Source organism: Ahaetulla prasina, chromosome 14, assembly GCF_028640845.1.
Source record: "Ahaetulla prasina isolate Xishuangbanna chromosome 14, ASM2864084v1, whole genome shotgun sequence".
Taxonomy (NCBI): Eukaryota; Metazoa; Chordata; class Lepidosauria; order Squamata; family Colubridae; genus Ahaetulla; species Ahaetulla prasina.
The window spans coordinates 17,845,479-17,857,558 of NC_080552.1; the positions used below are offsets into that span (position 1 = coordinate 17,845,479).

The 12,080-nt window shown below is 47.4% G+C and overlaps 1 protein-coding gene across 4 annotated transcripts in view; it reads right to left on the reverse strand.

Annotated features, from left to right (window-relative positions):
• Positions 1-10,454, reverse strand: part of USP42 (ubiquitin specific peptidase 42) — a 47,734-nt gene extending 37,280 nt beyond the window's left edge. For 2 of the 4 annotated variants that reach the window (XM_058157579.1, XM_058157577.1), the window contains exon 1: positions 10,299-10,454. The gene's annotated coding sequence lies outside the window, so the exon portion shown is untranslated. The remainder of the gene's footprint in view (positions 1-10,298) is intronic. The other 2 variants (XM_058157581.1, XM_058157580.1) reach the window with 1 other exon arrangement.
• Between the last annotated feature and the right edge of the window lie 1,626 nt (positions 10,455-12,080).

Here is a 12,080-nt window from a genome sequence, read left to right on the forward strand (position 1 = left end):
TCTATTTAAGATACATTCATAATTTAGTTTGTTCAGCATGAAATGGAGCTTAGTTATGTAGCAAGAGGCTATATATTCGACAATATTTACGTTTTTTTGGTAAACTCATTCAATGAGTTCATTCAATTAAACTCATTCAATTAAGCTGTGCAAGCTGAGATAACATGCACTGCATCGATGCATGCACACAATTTCACAGCAGAGATTGACCGCTGTTCTTTAAAAATTATGATTTAAATCGAGTTGATTTAAATCAAGCCTTTTTACTAGTGATTTAAATCGTGATTTAAATCGTGATTTAAACTGACCTGATTTAAATCAAACCCACCCTGGGAGAGAACCGAGAATTGTCAACTGCTGAAATAATTTGCCTGCAGACAACGCACAACGCAGAATCCGACCACAAATACAGGTAGTGATGGACTTGCAGTGATTGTTTTAGTGACCGTTGGAAATTACAACTGGACTGAAAAAAGTGACTTGTGGCTGTTTTCCATACTTTAAGACCGTTGCAGCAGTCCCACGGTCTCGTGACCATAATTCGGCTGCATGGCAACTGACTCGTACTTATGACGATGAGAGTGTCCCCGGGTCAAGTGATCGCCTTCTGGCAAGCGAGTCAATGGGGCAGACAGATTCACATAACAACCGTGGCAAGAAATGGGGCAAAACTCAACTCAACAACTATCTCGCTGAACATCAGAAAATTTGGGCTCAATTCTGGTCGTAAGTAGAGGACTACGCTGGGACTCTCCTGTATGAAAGAAGGGTTCAAAACATGACTTCAATGATTAAAATACAAAAGACAGACACAGGCTTCAGAGGATACTTAGAACTGCAGAAAAAAACAATGGCTACCAACCTGCCTTCCATTGAGAATCTGTATACTACATGAGTCAAAAAGAGGGCCGTGAAAATATTTACAGATCCCTCGCATCCTGGACATGAACTGTTTCAACTCCTACCCTCAAAACGACGCTATAGAGCACTGCACACCAGAACAACTAGACACAAGGACAGTTTTTTCCCAAAGGCCATCACTCTGCTAAACAAATAATTCCCTCAACACTGTCAAACTATTCACTAAATCTGCACTACTATTAATCTTCTCATCATTCCCATCACCCATCTCCTTCCACTTATGACTGTATGACCGTAACTTGGTTGCTTGTATCCTTACAATTTATATTGATATCGTTTCCTGATTGCTTATTTGTACCCTATGACTATCATTAAGCATTGTACCTTATAATTCTTGACGAATGTATCTTGTTTTTTTATGTAAACTGAGAGCATATGCACCAAAGACAAATTCCTTGTGTGTCCAATCACCCTTGGCCAATAAAGAATTCTATCTATCAAAAAAAAAAAAAAAAAGGAAAAGGGGAGAATATGAAAACTGAACCTTAAGCTACAGTCCAAGTGACTCTCTTCAAAACAAAAAAAAAACCAAAAAAACAAACAAACCACCAAACTGGAAATATTTATCTCTCTTAATCAGCTAACAGTGACTGGAAGGGAGTTGAAAGCCAAATACCAAGTAAATTTGTTACACAATTTCTGTGTTTCCCAACAGGGATTCCACCAATCCTTGCAAACATACCTAGAGTTTAAAACCATCAGCAATAGGATTCACTTCCCAGTAAGCTGACCTCAGAGAAAGCGGACTCTCTCTTTTGTTTGCTGGAAATTAGCTTCCTTATGAAAAAGACTTGGGGAAAAAATTGGGGGGGGGGAGTTATCCAACAGCCCTTTCCCACTCTCTTTTTCAGGAATGTTCAGACTTTAAAACAGGGGTCCCCAACCTTGGCAACTTTAAGCCTGGGGGACTTCAACTCCCAGAATGCCCCAGCCAGCAAAGCTGGCTGGGGAATTCTGGGAGTTGAAGTCCCCCAGGCTTAAAGTTGCCAAGGTATGTATGTATATGTATATGCATATGTATATATGTGTGTGTATATATATATCCATATATATATCAGAACACGGCCAAGCTCCCAACCAATCAGTTCAAACCCCCACTAGCAGTTAGAAGGAAGAAATAACTGCGATCTCATATTGCTCCTAGAAGCACGAAGCTGTAAACACCAGCCTGAAGATGACGAATGAGACTTCGTCGAAATGTCGCCAAGACACTTCCAATTTTATGCGGGAGAAAACTTGAATAATCAAAGACAGACAGACAGATATGTGTGTGTGTGTGTGTGTAGGTCTTTGGTTATTCGGGTTTTCTCCCGCGTAAAATTGGAAGTGTCTTGGCGACGTTTTGACAAAGTCTCATTCGTCATCTTCAGGCTTCCTGCTTTTGGGAGCAATGTGTGATTGCAGCTTGCCGAAGCCTGAAGATGATGAATGAGACTTCGTCGAAACGTCGCCAAGACACTTCCAATTTTACGCGGGAGAAAACCCGAATAACCAAAGACCTACATACAAACACCCGCGAAAATCTCAGAAAACAAATATATACATATATATTTGTAGGTTTTCATGGGTATAGGTATGTAGGTCTTGGCATTTTCGGATCTTTTCCCACGTAAGGTTGAGAGTATGTTGGCGACGTTTCAACGAGGTCTCACTCATCATCTTCAGGCTGGTGTCTTCGGCTTCATGCTTCTCGAACAAAGAGTGGTCGGAGCTGCCATCTCTCTATAAATACTGGTGGGGAGGTGGGGAGTGTTGCTGTGAGCGGGTTGGCTGGCTGTGTGGTTGCATCTTGATTGGTAGATGGAGTGGGTGTTTGCAGATTGGTCGAGGTGGGGAGTGTTGCTGTGAGCGGGTTAGGGTTAGTATTTATAGAGAGACGGCAGCTCCGAACACTCTTTGCTCGAGAAGCAGGAAGCCAAAGACACCAACCTGAAGATGATGAATGAGACCTCGTCAAAACGTCGCCAAGATACTCTCAACCTTACACGGAAAAAAACCCGAAAATGCCAAGACACACACACACACACACATATAGGGCCCACTCAAGGCTTCCTGGCATCCTTCGCCCACATTGACTGATAGCACCACATCTCCCGCTGATGCAAAGATTTATATTTTTAGAGTAATTTGGAAATAGAGGCACAATCCCTATGCTCGGCTGCTCTCAGCCTTAGCCTAAAGCCAGCCCTGCAGGTATGTTTCCCCATACCACAAAACTGTGTGAGAGCTTGAGAAGAAGCTGAATGAAACAGAAGATACGCTTCAAACATCACACCTGTTTGTTTTTTTTAAACCATGGTTTCCTGAACAGGTCCCTACTAACCTGATTCGCAAGTTTTTACTAAGTTGTAAAACAGCTATGGGCAAATCAGTGAGTTCCCCCAGGCCCCAAATCTTACAGCATTTGCAAAGTGACTGATTTTACAGTGTGATTTTTTGATTTTTGTGTGTTGTGTGCTGAAGTTTTTTTAAAAATTTATAATATTTATTTTATGTATTTATAAAATATATATATTTTAAAGGCTTGGAATGGTTGTGAATTTTCTTCCAAGGCAACCCACCATTAAAACCTCTCCTGTCTGGACCAGTTTGGAGAGGTTTTAAGGGGAATGAGTGGTAATGGTTTCCTTTTCAAAACTATCCCTGTTTTCATCCTTAAATCACACCCCGTCCCAAGCTTCACATTTTCAGTCACATCTCTTGTGGTAACGCCGCTTTCTTGAACCCTCCAGAAAGTTGAAATGCTATGCTGGAGCCTCTCAAAAGGTCCCCACGAACCATCGTTTATATTGTACACTACAATAGTTAGGTTGATTAGCTGATGAATTAAAATCAAACCAAATATATTAAGAGTTTAGGACAATGTACAAGGTGGTTTGAATCCACTGGACTCTTTATTATGAGGATGTAAGCGGACAAGTGCAGGTAATCCTTGACTTGTGACAATGGAGCCCAAAATTTCTGTTGTTAAATGAGACATTTGTTAAGTGAGCTTTGCTCCCATTTTATGACCTTCATGTAACAAAGTTTCCCTTAGCAACAGAAAGGGAGGGGGGGGCGAGAGGAAGAGGAAGGGAGAGAGAGAGAGAGAGAGAGAGAGAGAGAGAGAGAGAGAGAGAGAGAGAAAGGGAGGAATGCTTCTACCAAGTAAGCAACCTACAAGTAAGCAACCTCTTTCTGCAAACAAGATCCCTCTTTGCAAACAAGACCATTTGTCTGAAATGGTATAGGCAGGGTTTCCTGCCTAAGCAGAGGGTTGGACTAGAACAGAGGTCAGCAACCGGTGGCTCTGGAGCCGCTTGTGGCTCTTTCATCCCTCTGCTGCGGCTCCCTGTCACTGGTCGGCTCCACAATTGATAGGGCTTTAGGTTAGGACAGGTAGAGAAAACAGACGCCATGCTAGGAGGAGACATTATGGTAGGGAACCAGGACTTCTGGTCAGCTCCAGAATTGAACCGGGGGGGGGGGGGAGGCTTCTGGTTAGGACCTTTGTGGCTCTTTTGAGTGTTTCAGGTTGCCGACCCCTGGACTAGAAGACCTCCAAGGTCCCTTCCAACTCTTGTCATTCTATTCTATTCAACAGAACACATCTTACAGTAGAACAAATGCCGGAATAAAACCCATTAGATCTCTAATTAGAAACCTAGAATTATTTTAGGGACCGAGATGTGGGTGAATGTGAACTTCTATCAAAAAAAACCGCCCCCTCCCACTTACACTAGTTCTATTTTTAAGTAAAACAGCGCACGGTTCTCTACTTTTGATTCTAAACCGTTTCATTTTTTAAGTGCTTCTAATTCTTTTCCCAGCTTTGATCTGTAGCCTGAACCTTTCCAATTTAACAACCACTTTTTACAACTAAGTTAGCGGGTTCTCTTAACGGATCCGATCTCACCGGGCTTGCCTGAAAAAGCAATTAACTTGCAAAGAATATTTTGTGTGTTTGAGGGCAATTTTGAGGTAGATTTACGGTCGCAGTTTCATAGTTACGAGGAATTATTTATGCCAACAGAGGCTAACATTTCTATAAAGCAACTCGGTCTATAGAGAAAGCAAGCAGACCATCTATAAAAAGTCAATTTCCTTTAGTCCTGGAAACTAATGTTACTGAAACATCTGACAGGCGTGTATTTTTTGTGGGAAGGAAAAATTATATTCCCCATCCCATTCTCAGTTACAGGTAGTCCTCGACTTGCAACTGTTCATTTAGTGACTGTTCAAAGTTACAGCACTGAAAAAAGCGACATGACTCTTCTTCATCACACCTACAACAGTTAGCATCACATGGTAAAAATTCAGATGCTTGGCAACTGACTCACATTTATGACGGTGGCAGCCTCCACACAGTCTCACCATCAAAATTCAGCCGCTTGGCAATTGACTCACACTTATGACGGTTGCAGTGTCCCGGGGGTGGGGTGTCATGTGATCCCCTTTTGCGACCTTCCGGCAAGCAAAATCAATGGGGAAGCCAGATTCACTTAACCTTACCGTGTGATTGGCAACTTCAGCGATCCACTTAACAGCCGCGGCAGGAAAGGTCATAAAACAGGGGGCAAAATTCGCTTAACGAATGTCTCGCTTAGCAACAGGAATTTTGGTTAGAAGTCGAGGACGATCTGTATATTACCTTGGTTATATATTACCAAATATATTACTTGGTATATTAATATCTTGGTATATTATCGATTATTACCAATTTATTGTGCCTGAACTGTATCACTTGCATTAAAGGGAAAAGCAACTTCATCTCTACACGTCACGCAGCAAAATTTCACGCAGGAGAAAAATTCACTACCTTTGTCTGAATCCGGTGGCATCTGCTGCGGCATTTCACAAATGGGAAGAAAGAGAAAACGGGGAATGCCAACTCAGGCCTGAGATACCACAGAGCAGGGGGTCTCCAACCTTGTCAACTTTAAGCCTGGTGGACTTCAACTCCCAGATCAGGCTTAAAGTTGACAAGGTTGGAGACCCCTGCCATAGAGAAAGAAAGAGAGAGAGAGAGAGAGAGAGGGGAAGAAAGAAAGAAAGAAAGAAAGAAAGAAAGAAAGAAAGAAAGAAAGAAAGAAAGAAAGAAAGAAAGAAAGAAGGCTGCTGACAAACTAAAGGAGAAGTGGGCTTTATTTGCTCAAAATAGGGGTGACTCAAAAACAGGGAGCAATAAATACAGTGGGAGCATTCAAGTGACAACTGCACTTGAGGTAGGAGACAAAATAATTCAGAAGTGCTCAACGAAAGGAGGTCAAGGGTGGGGAAGAAGAAAAGAAAAGAGAGAGAGAGGGAGAGGGAGGGATGCTTCTACTGGAACCAAACAAGCAACCCACAAGCTGTCTTTGCAAAGAAGAGCTCTCTTTTGACCATGTTCACACTTGCAGCATCCCTACGGTCCCGCCATCAAAATTTGGATGCTTGGCAACTGGTCCATAGTTTATATTTATGACGGTTGTCCAGGGGGTCATGTGATCATTTTGTAACTTTCTGACAAGCAAAGTCAAGGGAGGAGCCAGGTTCACTTAACAACTCCATGACTAACTTAAACAATTGCAGTGATTCATTCAACAACCGTGGCAAGAAAGGTCGTAAAATGAGGCAAAATTGACGTAAATAGTCTCCCTTAGCAACAGGGAGGGAGGGAGGGAGGGAGGGAGGGAGAGGAAGAGTGAGAGAGAGAAAAAAAGAGAGAGAGAGAGAGAGGGGAAGAAAAGAGAAAACGGGAATGCCAACTCAGGCCTGAGATACCACAGAGCAGGGGTCTCAACCTTGTCAACTTTAAGCCTGGTGGACTTCAACTCCCAGATCAGGCTTAAAGTTGACAAGGTTGAGACCCCGCCATAGAGAAAGAAAGAGAGAGAGGGAGGATGCTTCTACTGGAACCAAGCAAGCAACCCACAAGCCGCCTTTGCAAAGAAGAGCTCTCTTTGACCATGTTCACACTTGCAGCATCCCTACGGTCCCGCCATCAAAATTCAGCCGCTTGGCAATTGACTCACACTTATGACGGTTGTCCAGGGGTCATGTGATCCCCTTTGCGACCTTCCGGCAAGCAAAATCAATGGGAAGCCAGATTCACTTAACCTTACCGTGTGATTGGCAACTTCAGCGATCCACTTAACAGCGCGGCAGGAAAGGTCATAAAACAGGGGCAAAATTCGCTTAACGAATGTCTCGCTTAGCAACAGGGAGGGAGGATGCTTCTACTGGAACCAAACAAGCAACCCACAAGCTGTCTTTGCAAAGAAGAGCTCTCTTTGACCATGTTCACACTTGCAGCATCCCTACGGTCCCGCCATCAAAATTCAGCCGCTTGGCAATTGACTCACACTTATGACGGTTGTCCAGGGGGTCATGTGATCATTTTGTAACTTTCTGACAAGCAAAGTCAAGGGAGGAGCCAGGTTCACTTAACAACTCCATGACTAACTTAAACAATTGCAGTGATTCATTCAACAACCGTGGCAAGAAAGGTCGTAAAATGAGGCAAAATTGACGTAAATAGTCTCCCTTAGCAACAGGGAGGGAGGATGCTTCTACTGGAACCAAGCAAGCAACCCACAAGCCGCCTTTGCAAAGAAGAGCTCTCTTTGACCATGTTCACACTTGCAGCATCCCTACGGTCCCGCCATCAAAATTCAGCCGCTTGGCAATTGACTCACACTTATGACGGTTGTCCAGGGGTCATGTGATCCCCTTTGCGACCTTCCGGCAAGCAAAATCAATGGGAAGCCAGATTCACTTAACCTTACCGTGTGATTGGCAACTTCAGCGATCCACTTAACAGCGCGGCAGGAAAGGTCATAAAACAGGGGCAAAATTCGCTTAACGAATGTCTCGCTTAGCAACAGGGAGGGAGGATGCTTCTACTGGAACCAAACAAGCAACCCACAAGCTGTCTTTGCAAAGAAGAGCTCTCTTTGACCATGTTCACACTTGCAGCATCCCTACGGTCCCGCCATCAAAATTCAGCCGCTTGGCAATTGACTCACACTTATGACGGTTGTCCAGGGGTCATGTGATCCCCTTTGCGACCTTCCGGCAAGCAAAATCAATGGGAAGCCAGATTCACTTAACCTTACCGTGTGATTGGCAACTTCAGCGATCCACTTAACAGCCGCGGCAGGAAAGGTCATAAAACAGGGGCAAAATTCGCTTAACGAATGTCTCGCTTAGCAACAGGGAGGGAGGATGCTTCTACTGGAACCAAACAAGCAACCCACAAGCTGTCTTTGCAAAGAAGAGCTCTCTTTGACCATGTTCACACTTGCAGCATCCCTACGGTCCCGCCATCAAAATTCAGCCGCTTGGCAATTGACTCACACTTATGACGGTTGTCCAGGGGTCATGTGATCCCCTTTGCGACCTTCCGGCAAGCAAAATCAATGGGAAGCCAGATTCACTTAACCTTACCGTGTGATTGGCAACTTCAGCGATCCACTTAACAGCGCGGCAGGAAAGGTCATAAAACAGGGGCAAAATTCGCTTAACGAATGTCTCGCTTAGCAACAGGGAGGGAGGATGCTTCTACTGGAACCAAACAAGCAACCCACAAGCTGTCTTTGCAAAGAAGAGCTCTCTTTGACCATGTTCACACTTGCAGCATCCCTACGGTCCCGCCATCAAAATTTGGATGCTTGGCAACTGACTCACATTTATGACGGTGGCAGCCTCCACACAGTCTCACCATCAAAATTCAGCCGCTTGGCAATTGACTCACACTTATGACGGTTGCAGTGTCCCGGGGGTGGGGTGTCATGTGATCCCCTTTTGCGACCTTCCGGCAAGCAAAATCAATGGGGAAGCCAGATTCACTTAACCTTACCGTGTGATTGGCAACTTCAGCGATCCACTTAACAGCCGCGGCAGGAAAGGTCATAAAACAGGGGGCAAAATTCGCTTAACGAATGTCTCCCTTAGCAACAGGGAGGGAGGGAGGGAGGGAGGGAGGGAGAGGAAGAGTGAGAGAGAGAGGGGAAGGAAGGAAGGTCAGCGGCCGGCCAGAGGGGACCCCGCTCTTCCCTCGGCGGCTGCCCTGCAAAGCCCATCATCCCCAGCAGGCCGGGGAGGAGGGAGGAAGAGCCGCCAGGAGGAAGCCCGCCAAATCACGGGGGAGGGAAGGAAGGAGGGGGCAGCGCGAAGAGACCCCGCCCGCGCGCGGAGACACCTCCCTCCCTGCCAACAAGATCCCTCCCTGTAAACAAGATCCCTCCCTGCCAACAAGATCCCTTTGTGCAAACAAGATCCCTCCCTGCAAACAAGATTCCTCTTTGCCAACAAGATCCCTCCCTGCAAACAAGATCCCTCTTTGCCAACAAGACCCCTCCCTGCAAACAAGATCCCTCTGTGCCAACAAGATCCCTCCCTGTAAACAAGATCCCTCCCTGCCAACAAGATCCCTTTGTGCAAACAAGACCCCTCCCTGCAAACAAGATTCCTCTTTGCCAACAAGATCCCTCCTTGCCAACAAGATCCCTCCCTGCAAACAAGATCCCTCTTTGCCAACAAGATCCGTCCCTGCAAACAAGATCCCTCTGTGCCAACAAGACCCCTCCCTGCAAACAAGATCCCTCCCTGTAAACAAGATCCCTCCCTGTAAACAAGATCCCTCCCTGCAGACCTTTGTGCCCGCACGTGGAGACTCCGCGGACCCGCAGCCCAGGATGGAGACACCCGGGCCGGCCTCCCTCTCTAGCAACGGCCCGGGGGCAGCCTCCGAAGGGGCCGGGCAGGCGAAGGCTCCCACCGACGGGAGAACCGCGGCTTGGGCAACGGAGACAAATCAGCGGCCCCAAATCCGCCATCCAGGTGCGCTCATTGTTCGCTGCGGCAGGTAAGCGAGTGGGGGGGGCGGGGGCGGGGAAGGAAGGAAGGAAGGTCAGCGGCCGGCCAGAGGGGACCCCCGCTCTTCCCTCGGCGGCTGCCCTGCAAAGCCCATCATCCCCAGCAGGCCGGGGAGGAGGAGGAAGAGCCGCCAGGAGGAAGCCCGCCAAATCACGGGGGAGGGAAGGAAGGAGGGGGCAGCGCGAAGAGACCCCGCCCGCGCGCGGAGACACACCTCCCTCCCCTGAAGCGACCCCCACCAGCCCTGGAGGAGGAGGAGGAGGAGGAGGAGGAGGAGGAGGAGGAGGAGGGTCCCTCCCGAGGCCCTCAGGCCCCCCCAGGAAGGGCGCCCGAATTGCCCCCCTCCCCGCGTGGGAGGGAGGGAGGGAGGGGTGGGCAGGAGGAGGGGGCGGGGCCTGGGGAGGAGGAGGGGGCGGGGGGGGCGCTCCCGCCTCAGCAGGGGGGCGGGCCGGGCCGGGCTGTGCAGGCCGGCGTCGGCCTAGCGTCCTTGTCCCGCCCGCCTCTCCTCGCCGGCCCGTTTTTCCCGCCGCTCCAGTTACCTGGCTCGGCGCTGCCGGGTCGCTCTTGGCCTCAGCCCGCCCGCCTGCTCCGCCTCCGCCTCCTGCTTCGCCCGTGTCGGGGAACAATGACGTCCCCGCTCCGCCCGGCCTCCTGCATCCGGGCCTCCGCGGCCGGCGCGGCTCTGGGTCACACGGGGATCACAGGCGCCCTTCCCCGCCGTCGGGCGCCAGGGGGCGCTGCGGGGCGCGCGCGCACGCGCCGGGGAGGGGCCGCCGAGGGGCGTGGCCAAGCTGGAGCTTTGGAAGGGCGGGAGGGGAAGAGGGAGGGAGAGGGAGATAGAAAGGGAGAGAAGAGAGGGAGAGAAAGAGGGAGAGGAAGATAGAGAGGGGGCGGGAGAGAAAAAGAGAGGGAAAGACAGAAAGATAGAAAGGGAGAAAAAGAGGGAGTTTGAAAGAGGGAGAGAAAGAGAGAGAGGGAGATAAAGAGAGAGAAAGAAAGAGAGAAGGAGAGAAAGAAGGAGAAAGAAAGAGGGAGAGTTAGAAAGAGGGAAAGAGAGAGAGAGAGAGGAAGATGATAGAGAGAGAGAAAAAGTTAGGGAGGGAGAAAAAGAGAAAACGAGACAGACAGAAAGAAAGAGGGAGATAGACAGTGGGTGGGATTCAGCCAGTTCGCACCACTTCGGGAGAACCGGTTGTTAACTTTCTGAGAAGTTTGGCAAACTGGTTGTTGGAAGAAATCATTAGGGCAGAGAACCGGTTTTTAAATTACCTCAATCCCACCACTGGAGATAGAGAGAGGACAGAAAGAGAAGGAGAGAAAGATAGAAAGAGGAAGAGAAAGAGAAGGAGAGAAAGAAAGAAAGAGAGAGAGAGGACAGAGAGAGAGAGAAAGAGAGGGAGAGAGAAAGAGAGGGAGAGAGAGAGAGAACAGAAAGAAAGAGAGAGGAGGGAAAGAAAGAGGAGAGAAAGCGAGACAGAGGACAGAAAGAGAGAGAGAGAGGAGAGAAAGAGAGAGGAGATAAAGAGAGAAAGAAAGAGAGAAGGAGAGAAAGAAGGAGAAAGAAAGAGAGAGAAAGATAGAAAGGAGAGAAGAGAGAGAGAGAGGAAGATGATAGAGAGAGAAAAGTTAGGGAGGGAGAAAAAGAGAAAACGAGACAGACAGAAAGAAAGAGGGAGATAGACAGTGGGTGGGATTCAGCCAGTTCGCACCACTTCGGGAGAACCGGTTGTTAACTTTCTGAGAAGTTTGGCAAACTGGTTGTTGGAAGAAATCATTAGGGCAGAGAACCGGTTTTTAAATTACCTCAATCCCACCACTGGAGATAGAGAGAGGACAGAAAGAGAAGGAGAGAAAGATAGAAAGAGGAAGAGAAAGAGAAGGAGAGAAAGAAAGAAAGAGAGAGAGAGGACAGAGAGAGAGAGAAAGAGAGGGAGAGAGAAAGAGAGGGAGAGAGAAAGAGAGAGAGAACAGAAAGAAAGAGAGAGGGAGGGAAAGAAAGAGGGAGAGAAAGCGAGACAGAGGACAGAAAAAGAGAGAGACAGAGGACAGAAAGAGAGAGAAAGATAAGAGAGAAAAAAACATGTCCTAATGAGCACTGCCAACTCATAGGAGCTTATCAAAATGGTGTAGACACCCTACGTTTCCTGCTTATCTCAAAAAACAGAAAAAAAGACTTCCCGCTGAATTAGCACTACAGATCATCCCCAGTTCTATGTCTCCTGCACAAATCCTTCTGCTCTTGAGAAGAAGAAAAAACATGATTAAAAGATGTGTGAATGTAGAACAGTGCTGGTTAATTTCACAAAAATTCAGATTTTTTC